At 46.2% G+C, this 10,633-nt stretch overlaps 1 long non-coding RNA gene across 1 annotated transcript; it reads right to left on the bottom strand.

The window, feature by feature from the left end:
• Positions 1-845: 845 nt before the first annotated feature.
• Positions 846-4,583, bottom strand: LOC143816762 (uncharacterized). The gene is made up of 4 exons (XR_013223994.1): positions 4,487-4,583; positions 4,346-4,372; positions 3,948-3,970; positions 846-1,164 (listed from the first exon to the last, which is right to left on the bottom strand). It is a non-coding gene; the product is annotated as an uncharacterized LOC143816762 (long non-coding RNA).
• Positions 4,584-10,633: the final 6,050 nt, after the last annotated feature.

Below are 10,633 nucleotides of genomic sequence, written 5' to 3' on the forward strand. Positions count from 1 at the left end.
GCGTTTCTGAATGCAGGGATGCCAAATGTGTATTTTTTTTTATTTTGAATGGGGCAAAAAAAAAAAAAAAAAAAGGGAGAAATTTAAACTTTAGTAAATGTACTTGCTTCAGTAGTTTTCTTAGTAGACGTAAAGCTGCAATCATTTGTCCTACACAGCAGGGCAGAAGCCCTGCTATTTGTAGCAGAAATCATCTCCTGTGAATGCTGGCATTCATAGATCTGCAGTGCCAAGTATGGGGGTCATGACAACCCATTGACATCTGACAATCATGGACGTGTCTTGTGACAAGTTAATGCCATTAGTTTAACGGCAGTATTTTAACATGTTAACAGGCACAAGTGGATCACAATTCCACCAGAGGCGCATGACAGCTGATTAAATCGGCTGTCATGTGTGGTGAAAGATGCACGCAACACCAGATTAAGCATAAAATAAAGGGACATTACCTATGATGTACACCTATAGGCCATGAAGGGGTTAAGCTTGCTTAAAGCTAGTTCTTGGTAGTGCATAATTCTGTGTAAAAAAATATAAATTAAAAAAATAAAAAATAAAGGACATACGCTACCATAAAGAGAGTGCACGGAACAATTCCAATGCACATGGCATGATCTGCACGTGTGGTCAGCCTGTCCAAATAGGATATTAAACCAACACCAATCAGCAAACATGTAGCCAACTGGATGCCCCTATAAGACTTCAGACAAGGTGCAGTCACATGCTGCACTCTAGATCTCAATACAAATTTCTTCCATCGTCAGGATCAGTGGACTTAAAATCCAGTGGCCCTGGGAAAGGCAAGAGAATTGTCAACCTGTATAAAATTGCAATATAGATGTTGCTTGGTTTTACCAAAAACATGTTTATTACACTTGCTGCACAAGATCATAAACTAACAAGTCCATCTCCTGAAAGCAGGGGGGGGGCATTAGCATGTCAGTCCAAGATATCATGGGCTGTTCATCTTCTACAGCCAGAAGGGTGGTCACATCCATGCAGACAGCCAATAGGCCAAAGACTGAAGGCATCTTGAAGATCACAAACGGGCTGTAGGTTCATCCTTCTCTGGAATGCTGTGTTTAGCTTGCAGGCCTTGTAAGCAGCAACGGAAGAGACGTTTACTTGGACCTCTGCCTCATCTTTCTCCTTTTACGCTTCAGTCTACAATTAAATATAAAGTTGTGTTTAGCCATAGCAATCACAGTCATATGTTTAGAAAGCACAGGCTTTACAGCAGTGTGGCAAGCATGGAACAGTCAGTAAATCAAATACCTGCTGATCCAACTACAGGCAGGCTACAGTGAACCAGGCAAGGTGCAATAGACTGTGGCTTGGTTCTCAAGATTTCCTATTAGTTACTTAAATGGTAATACATCTGGAACTTTCAGTACATAGACAGTTGACCAATATTACTGGGCAAACCAGTTAATGCCTGCATATGTTTATTACCCTTTAGAGCAGTGGTCCCCAACTCCAGTCCTCAAGAGCCACCAACAGGTCATGTTTTCAGAATTTCCTTAGTATTGCACAGGTGATTGATCTATTGCCTGTGCAGGTGATGCAAGCATCACTTGTGCAATACTAAGGAAATACTGAAAACATGACCTGTTGGTGGCTCTTGAGGACCGGAGTTGGGGAACACTGCTTTAGAGCATAAGTGCACAAAAGCCAGGTCCTACCAATCATGAAAACTGGGGTCCTGCAAACTACATGAATGGAACAATGGTCACCTGGGTACTATTGCCCCAATAATTTATATGAGATCAATGAACAAGGCTTGGCCATCTTGGTCAGTCCTATTGACAGTGCTAACAATTTAAGAGGTCCTGTCACTAGATCTGGTGTGGTCAGTTTGTGCTCCAGAGTATGCCAGTTTTGTATTTCCATTGAATGCACCATGCTGTTTCAGACACATGGAACTTAAGTGCTACTTTATATGGTTTTCGCTAAGGGAGCAGTGCTCAAGATAATTATGCAGCACAGCATAAAGGGAATCCGTCAGTAGCATCTACTCTCCTCTAAGCAGTTTATATGGCATGCAGGTCATAGGAAGTTGACTAAAATACTGTGCCATTTGTGATCTGATGTCTTGACTCCAATTTTAATTCAAAATAAAACCTGGAGGCAGATTCTCAGAGATCTGTATGTAAGCCCAGAGATCTTAATATATAATTTACATTACATTAATGTTGATTCCTCTGGAATAAGACATCACATCATGTTATCAATTTTTCTTATGACCTGCATGACACTTTAAAAGATGCACAGAACCCAGTGAGCACCATCCCTTCTTAAGACCATAAACATAGCGATAAATGAGAAGGCCCATATCTCTGGAACCATATAACAGATTAAAAACAAACAAGCCTCTGCAAGCAGCAGAACCTGGCTACTTTTGCCTGAGTGAGGTTCTCTTCAAAGAGGTTGTCCACTACTTTATCATTCATGATCTATCCTTTGGAGAGGTCAATGTATGACCAACCACCCCCACCAATCAGCTGTTCTAGGTGTCCAACTGCTGAGCCACTCTGATAGCCATGTGCAGTACCCTGCCGTGGCCACCATCAGAAGAGAGCAGCTCCGCAAATGAACAGTTCTGGCTGGTGGCTGCTGCCATAGAACAGCTGATTGGCAAAGGTGCCAGACCCCAGTGACCTATTCTAAGGAAAGTTAAAGGGAACATGGGCCCTGCAATGTTCCACCAACAGAAAAAATGTCAGTAGTGCCACTAGTGTGCACACAGCCTGGCCTGCAGATTCTTATCTTATAGTTGCTCAGTGGGGCAGGAGCAGTAGGCCAGTGACCATTCTATGCAGCCATGCAGGATGGGGCAGGAGCTGTAGGCCAGCGACCATTCCATGCAGGATGGGGCAGGAGCTGTAGGCCAGCGACCATTCCATGCAGGATGGGGCAGGAGCTGTAGGCCAGCGACCATTCCATGCAGGATGGGGCAGGAGCTGTAGGCCAGCGACCATTCCATGCAGGATGGGGCAGGAGCTGTAGGCCAGCGACCATTCCATGCAGGATGGGGCAGGAGCTGTAGGCCAGCGACCATTCCATGCAGGATGGGGCAGGAGCTGTAGGCCAGCGACCATTCCATGCAGGATGGGGCAGGAGCTGTAGGCCAGCGACCATTCCATGCAGGATGGGGCAGGAGCTGTAGGCCAGCGACCATTCCATGCAGGATGGGGCAGGAGCTGTAGGCCAGCGACCATTCCATGCAGGATGGGGCAGGAGCTGTAGGCCAGCGACCATTCCATGCAGGATGGGGCAGGAGCTGTAGGCCAGCGACCATTCCATGCAGGATGGGGCAGGAGCTGTAGGCCAGCGACCATTCTATGCAGGATGGGGCAGGAGCTGTAGGCCAGCGACCATTCTATGCAGGATGGGGCAGGAGCTGTAGGCCAGCGACCATTCTATGCAGGATGGGGCAGGAGCTGTAGGCCAGCGACCATTCTATGCAGGATGGGGCAGGAGCTGTAGGCCAGCGTCCATTCTATGCAGGATGGGGCAGGAGCTGTAGGCCAGCGACCATTCTATGCAGCCATGCAGGATGGGGCAGGAGCTGTAGGCCAGCGACCATTCTATGCAGCCATGCAGGATGGGGCAGGAGCTGTAGGCCAGCGACCATTCTATGCAGCCATGCAGGATGGGGCAGGAGCTGTAGGCCAGCGACCATTCTATGCAGCCATGCAGGATGGGGCAGGAGCTGTAGGCCAGCGACCATTCCATGCAGGATGGGGCAGGAGCTGTAGGCCAGCGACCATTCTATGCAGCCATGCAGGATGGGGCAGGAGCTGTAGGCCAGCGACCTTTCTATGCAGGATGGGGCAGGAGCTGTAGGCCAGCGACCATTCTATGCAGTCATGCAGGATGGGGCAGGAGCTGTAACCACACTAAGCCAAAATTTAAAACGAGCCCAGACCACGTGAGTAACTACGTACCTGCGCATGCGCTTCTTCCGCCACTGAAAAACACAATAATTGAGAGTTAGAAATCACAGGCCGCATCCTGAGACAGCGCATCCCCGAGCACACAGCACCGGTATATCCATCCGCACTCGGTATCCACCCAGAAACACCGCGCTCACAGCACCGTGTAACCATCCGCACACGGTATCCAGAGACACCGCGCAGACCGAAGCACTCAGCACCGGTGTATCAATCCGCACAACAGGATTGCGGACCTCAGCACCGATGTAACCATCCGCACAACGAGACTGCGGCCCTCAGCGCTGTACTAGCACCCACACAGCCTCCGCACACAGCACCGCAGACATTAGCTGCCGCCAGAGCATGGGGAACATGGCGGCAGCCGCTGCGCACAACACATCGCCTCTTACCTTGGCTCTCATCTTGAGAGGACGAGCCTGTGAACAGAGAACACAGTAAGATTAGTGACAGGCGCGGATGGCCGCGTACAAGCAGGGATGGCAGCAGATTAGGAGCAGGCCGCGACCCGGGAGCGCAGCAGCAGCGCCTACCTTCCTAAGATGGCACCAATGACAAGAGGACGTCACACTGCCGATCAGCGGTATTTAAAGCACGCCGTTGTGACGTCATATCCGGTTAAGGCGCGCGCACGAGATGGCTGATGGGAAATGTAGTCTTTTGTTTTGTTTTTTATTACTGGATTACTCTTTGCATTTGCTGAAATGTGACCTTATGCTGAGTATGAGCAGTGTCTGTAACTGACCTGCTGCCTCACACATGAGCAAATAGAGGAGGACGCATGTGGTAGTGGTCGTGTGTGGTGTCATGTTCACACTACTGTGTTTGGCTGGTTTCACACTTGCTTTTTGAACTGCAGCGTTTTAAACGCATCTGCAAACGCATAAAAAAACGCATGTAAGGCTGGTTTCACACTTGCGTTTTGATCTGCAGCGTTTGTAAAAAAAACGCATGTGGTCAAAAAACGCATGTAAACGCGTGCAAACGCTGCGTTTTTTTAGACGCATGCGTTTTTGCATGCAGTAAAAAACGCGGCGTTTTGACGCGTTTACATGCGTTTTTTCCTGTGTTTGCGTTTTTGAAACACATGCTGAGAAGTGTGTGACAGCTGCCAATCATCAAAATCAACTAGAAAACCCACTATTAATAGAATTAGCTAGGGTTAGGGTTAGGATCCCTAGGGGTAGGGGTAGGGTTAGGGTTTGGATCCCTAGGGTTAGGGTTAAGGGTAGCTTTTTATTAGAAGAATGTCCTGGTCACCAGGTCACTGATAAGCCACCCCCCATCATCAAGGTGATAAAGGGATCCAAACCCTAACCCTACCCCTAACCCTAGTGATCCAAACCCTACCCCTAACCGTAACCCTAGGGATCCATAGGGATTGGCTATTATGTTGACCTGGAGACCAGGACATTCTTCTAATAAAAAGCTTTGTTCAATGTGGACACCCCAAGATATACGGTATTGCTATAGAGTACTAAAAATATAAACTCGGAGAGTATGCACTGTCATATTGCTAGGGTTAGGGATAGGGGTAGGGTTAAGGTTAGGGTTTGGATCCCTAGGGTTAGGGCTAGGATCCCTTTATCACCCTGATGGTGGGGGATGGCTTATCAGGGTGTAGTCTTGTTTTTTTCTATAAAAACGCATGCGTTTCCATAGACATCAATGTATTTTTTGCCGCAAATCAAACGCAAATGAACGCATGCGTTTTTTTGCGGCAAAAAAACGCCTCTGAAAATTACTACATGTTGCATTTCTGCAAAAGAACGCATGCAGCAAAAAAACGCATGCGTCGTTAAACGCGGCAAAACGTGTACAAAAAAAACGCATGCGTTTTTTTTGGTAAAAACACTGCAGATCAAAACGCAAGTGTGAAACCAGCCTAAACGTGTACAAACGCAGCGTTTTTTAGACGCATGCGTTAACACATGCGTTTAAAAAAACGCAGCGTTTGACCGCGTTTACATGCGTTTTTTCATGCGTTTGTGTTTTTTTTGCGCAAGAAGAGAAATTTCACAATAGCAAAAACAAGATAACCAGACACCACCAATGGGACTACAGAGGGCGTATATGATGGGCTCTCTATATATAGACCCTACGGCTACTTAAATTTTAACAGCTTGCTACTGTATCCTGTGTCATGATGGATCTTCGCATGGAGAGCTTTTATTTCAACCTGGATTTAAGCTTCAAGATGTTTCTGGCCTGTGCTTTTGCTTGGGAGCAAGACCGAAACCACGAAAGATGGAGAAGGAGACAACGTAGGCGTTTTTGGAGGCACCCCATTATTGAAGTGCGTGAGAGGCGTGGAGCCTATCACACGCTCTATGCCGAGCTGAATGCCAACCCGGAGAAATTCCAGGAGTACACGAGAATGTCGCAAGAATCGTTCCGGGATTTGCTGTCTCGTGTCCAAGGAGCCATACGGCGACAGGACACCCAGCTCCGTAGAGCGATTCCACCCGAGGAACGTCTGCTGGTGACATTAAGGTACGTTCAAAATCTAAACCAATGACAGTCCAAATTTTGGTTATTCTGACATGTTTTTTTTTTTGTATTTTCCTTTTTTTTTTTTTTTTTTTTAATTTTTAACCACACCATAAAAAGAGTAGATTGTAATGTTGTTTTTTGTTTGTGTTTTTCTTCTAGATTTCTTGCCACAGGGGAGAGTTTATCTTCCCTCCACTTCCAATACCGGCTTGGAATATCCACCCTGTCCGGAATAGTTGTGGACACCTTTCGGGCTTTATGGAATGTACTCCGTGATGAGTTTATACCACTACCCACCACGGACATGTGGCGTGAAATTGCTGTAAAATTCTGGAGTGCGTGATTTCCCCAACTGTTTAGGAGCGGTGGATGGAAAGCACATCCGCATTATCAAACCTGCCAGAACCGGATCGGAGTTTTTCAACTACAAGAAATATTTTTCTGTAGTGCTCATGGCAATAGCTGATGCGGACTGTTGCTTCATCGCCGTGGACATTGGAGCTTTTGGCCGTGGCAACGATTCCCAGACTTTCAAGAGCTCGGATATGGGCCGGCGTGTGTATGGGAACAATTTTAATTTTCCCCCTCCACAGCCTCTCCCCAACACTCAAGGCCCACCGCTGCCATTTGTTATGGTTGGGGATGAGGCCTTCCAGATGTGTGAAAATCTACTGAAGCCCTATTCCAGTCGTGACTTGGACAACACTAGAAGGATCTTCAACTACAGACTGACGAGGGCCCGAAGAACAGTAGAGTGTACCTTTGGCATTCTGGTCGCTAAATGGCGCATTCTTGCATCAGCCATAAATCTAAAAGTGGAAACAGTTGACGAGGTGGTCAAAGCCTGTGTGGTTCTCCACAATTACATAATTAGTAAGGAACGACCCCACATTGAACTGGATGAACCAGTTGCACACCCTCTGCCTGATTTCCAGCATCACCCGCTGCGGTCAACTTCAGCCGTTGGTCTCATGCGGGACCAATTTGCTGCTTATTTTGATTCAGATATTGGACGGGTGTCATGGCAGGACAATGTTGTGTAAATGTCCTGTTGTATCTTTATCTGTACCAGTAATTTTCTACAATGAAAATAATGTTTCACATTAATAAACTTTAGTGTTGGTTGTGTTGACCGTGTCTCCTATCTTTTTCCTCTCCAAACCAAGGTTACCCAAAAACGGGCAGTAAACCATGTCATATCCCCCTTTTTTTGCATATTCCACACTACAAATGTTAGTAGTGTGTATGTGCAAAATTTTGGCGCTGTAGCTTTTAAAATAAAGGGTTAAATCGCGGAAAAAATTGGCGTGGGCTCCCGCGCAATTTTCTCCGCCAGAGTAGTAAAGCCAGTGACTGAGGGCAGATATTAATAGCCTAGAGAGGGTCCATGGTTATTGCCCCCCCCTGGCTACAAACATCTGCCCCCAGCCACCCCAGAAAAGGCACATCTGGAAGATGCGCCTATTCTGGCACTTGGCCACTCTCTTCCCATTCCCGTGTAGCGGTGGGATATGGGGTAATGAAGGGTTAATGTCACATTGCTATTGTAAGGTGACATTAAGCCAGATTAATAATGGAGAGGCGTCAATTATGACACCTATCCATTATTAATCCAATTGTATGAAATGGTTAAAAAAAACACACACACAATATTGCAAAGTATTTTAATGAAATAAACACACAGGTGGTTGTAATATTTTATTGCTCTCTCAATCCACCTGAAGACCCTCGCTCTGTAAAATAATAAACCAACAATATACATACCTTCCGATGATCTGTCACGTCCCACGATGTAAATCCATCTGAAGGGGTTAAAATATTTTACAGGCAGGAGCTCTGCTATAATGCAGCTGTGCTAGTGCCTGCAAAACCCCAGGGGAATGAAGGAAATGTAGGTCAATGACCTGTAGTTACCTTCATTCGCGGTGATGCGCCCCCTGCTGGATGTCCTCATGAAGTGGAGCCTTGGAAAAGTTCCCACACTGGAGTTCATATGAGGACATCCAGCAGAGGGCGCATCACCGCGACTGAAGGTAACTATAGGTCATTGACCTACATTACCATCATTCCTGTTGTGAATTAGACTTTTTTTGGCTCCCTCTTGTGGTCACTAGTGATATGACTCTGGGATTGTCTTTCCTCAGTTTGGCACCCACCTGGGTCGTTAGTCCAGGGGTGTTGCTATATTAACTTCCTGAATTCTCAGTCTGGTGCTTGGCATCGTTGTAATCAGTCCTTTCTGTTTGCTCCTGTCTGCTGATCCTGGTTCTTGCAAAATTAAGCTAAGTCTTGCTTCCTTGATTTTTGGTTATTTGCATAGCTCTTATTTTTTGTCCAGCTTGTACTAAATGTGATTCCTGATTTTGCTGGAAGCTCTAGGGGGCTGGTATTCTCCCCCCGGGCCGTTAGACGGTTCGGGGGTTCTTGAATATCCAGCGTGGAAATTTTGATAGGGTTTTTGCTGACCGTATAAGTCATCTTACTATATTCTGCTATTAGTCAGTGGGCCTCTCTTTGCTAAATACCTAGTTCATTCTTACGTTTGTCTTTTCTTCTTACCTCACCGTTATTATTTGTTGGGGGCTTGTATCCAACTTTTGGGGTCTTTTCTCTGGAGGCAAGAAAGGTCTATCTTTTCCCTTCTAGGGTTAGTTAGTTCTCCGGCTGGCGCGAGACGTCTAGAACCAACGTAGGCACGTTCCCCGGCTGCTGCTATTTGTGGTGCTAGGATTAGATATACGGTCAGCCCAGTTACCACTGCTGTTGTGAATTCTGTTTGTGGGCTCCCCCGGTGGTGTTTTATGGTATTGCCACTTATTTGCCTTCTTCTATCCTTGATCACCTGTTGACACCCATTAGGGGAGTTTCCTATTTAAGGCTGCTTGGCTGCTGGTCCGATGCCGGCCAACAATGTATCAGTAGCATTCTGTTGCATTCTCCTGCCTCAAGTTCCAGTTCAGCTAAGTTGAATTTTGTTCCTAGTTAATGTTATTTTTTGTCCAGCTATCTGCAATGTGACTCTCTGCAGCTGGAAGCTCTCGTGGACTGAAATTGCCACTCCAGTGGCATGAGTTGTCACTGGAGTTTTAAAGTAATTTCAGGATGGTGTTTTTGAGTAGTGTTTTGAAGTTGACCGTGAAGTAACTCTTTCCTGTACTTCTGCTATCTAGTAAGCGGACCTCACTGTGCTAAATCTGCTGTTCATCCTACGTATGTCTTTTCCTCTTGACTCACCGTCAATATTTGTGGGGGCCTGCTATCTCCTTTTGGGGTTCATCTCTGGAGGTAAGGCAGGCCTGTATATTCCTTTGATAGGGGTAGTTAGATCTCCGGCTGGCGCGTGGTGTCTAGGGCATCGTAGGAAACACTCCCCGGCTACTTCCAGTGTTGTGTCAGGTTCAGGTCACGGTCACTTTAGTTTCCATCACCCGAGAGCTAGTCCGTTTGTTATTTTTGATTTCCCTGCCATTGGGAAAATCATAACAGTTTGGCCGGCCCGTGTGTTAAAACTATGCACTAAAGCAGGAAAGGATATGAAAAGGTTTTTTTTTTTCCTTCTGTGTTTGGAAAGTGCACCTTAGTGCTTATTTGTACTCCTTGCTTAAACTGCAGTCTTCAGCCTTTTTTTTTTTTCCTCTCCTCTTAATCTTTGAATGGCTTTGGTTACACCTGTTTGAATCATGGATCCACAGAGTTTGGTTGCAGGTCTGAATAACCTGGCTTCAAAGGTCCAGAACTTACAAGATTTTGTTATACGTGCTCCAATGTCTGAACCTGAGATCCCTATGCCTGAATTTTTTACCGGAGACAGATCCCGTTTTTTGAATTTCAGAGAGAATTGTAAATTGTTTTTGTCTCTGAAATCTCACTCTGCTGGTGATCCTGCGCAACAGGTTAAAATTGTTATTTCTCTGTTGCGGGGTGACCCACAAAGTTGGGCATTTGCATTGTCGCCAGGGGATCCTGCGTTATTAAATGTAGATGCGTTTTTTCTGGCTTTGGGGTTGCTTTATGAAGAACCTAATTTAGAGATTTTGGCTGAGAAAGCCTTGATAGCTCTTTCCCAAGGGCAAGATGAAGCTGAGATATACTGCCAGAAATTTCGTAAATGGTCGGTACTTACTAAATGGAATGAGTGCGCTCTAGCAGCTAATTTCAGAGAAGGTCTCTCTGATGCCGTGAAGGAT

The sequence above is a fragment of the Ranitomeya variabilis genome, chromosome 3 (genome assembly GCF_051348905.1).
Source record: "Ranitomeya variabilis isolate aRanVar5 chromosome 3, aRanVar5.hap1, whole genome shotgun sequence".
In the NCBI taxonomy this organism is placed as follows: Eukaryota; Metazoa; Chordata; class Amphibia; order Anura; family Dendrobatidae; genus Ranitomeya; species Ranitomeya variabilis.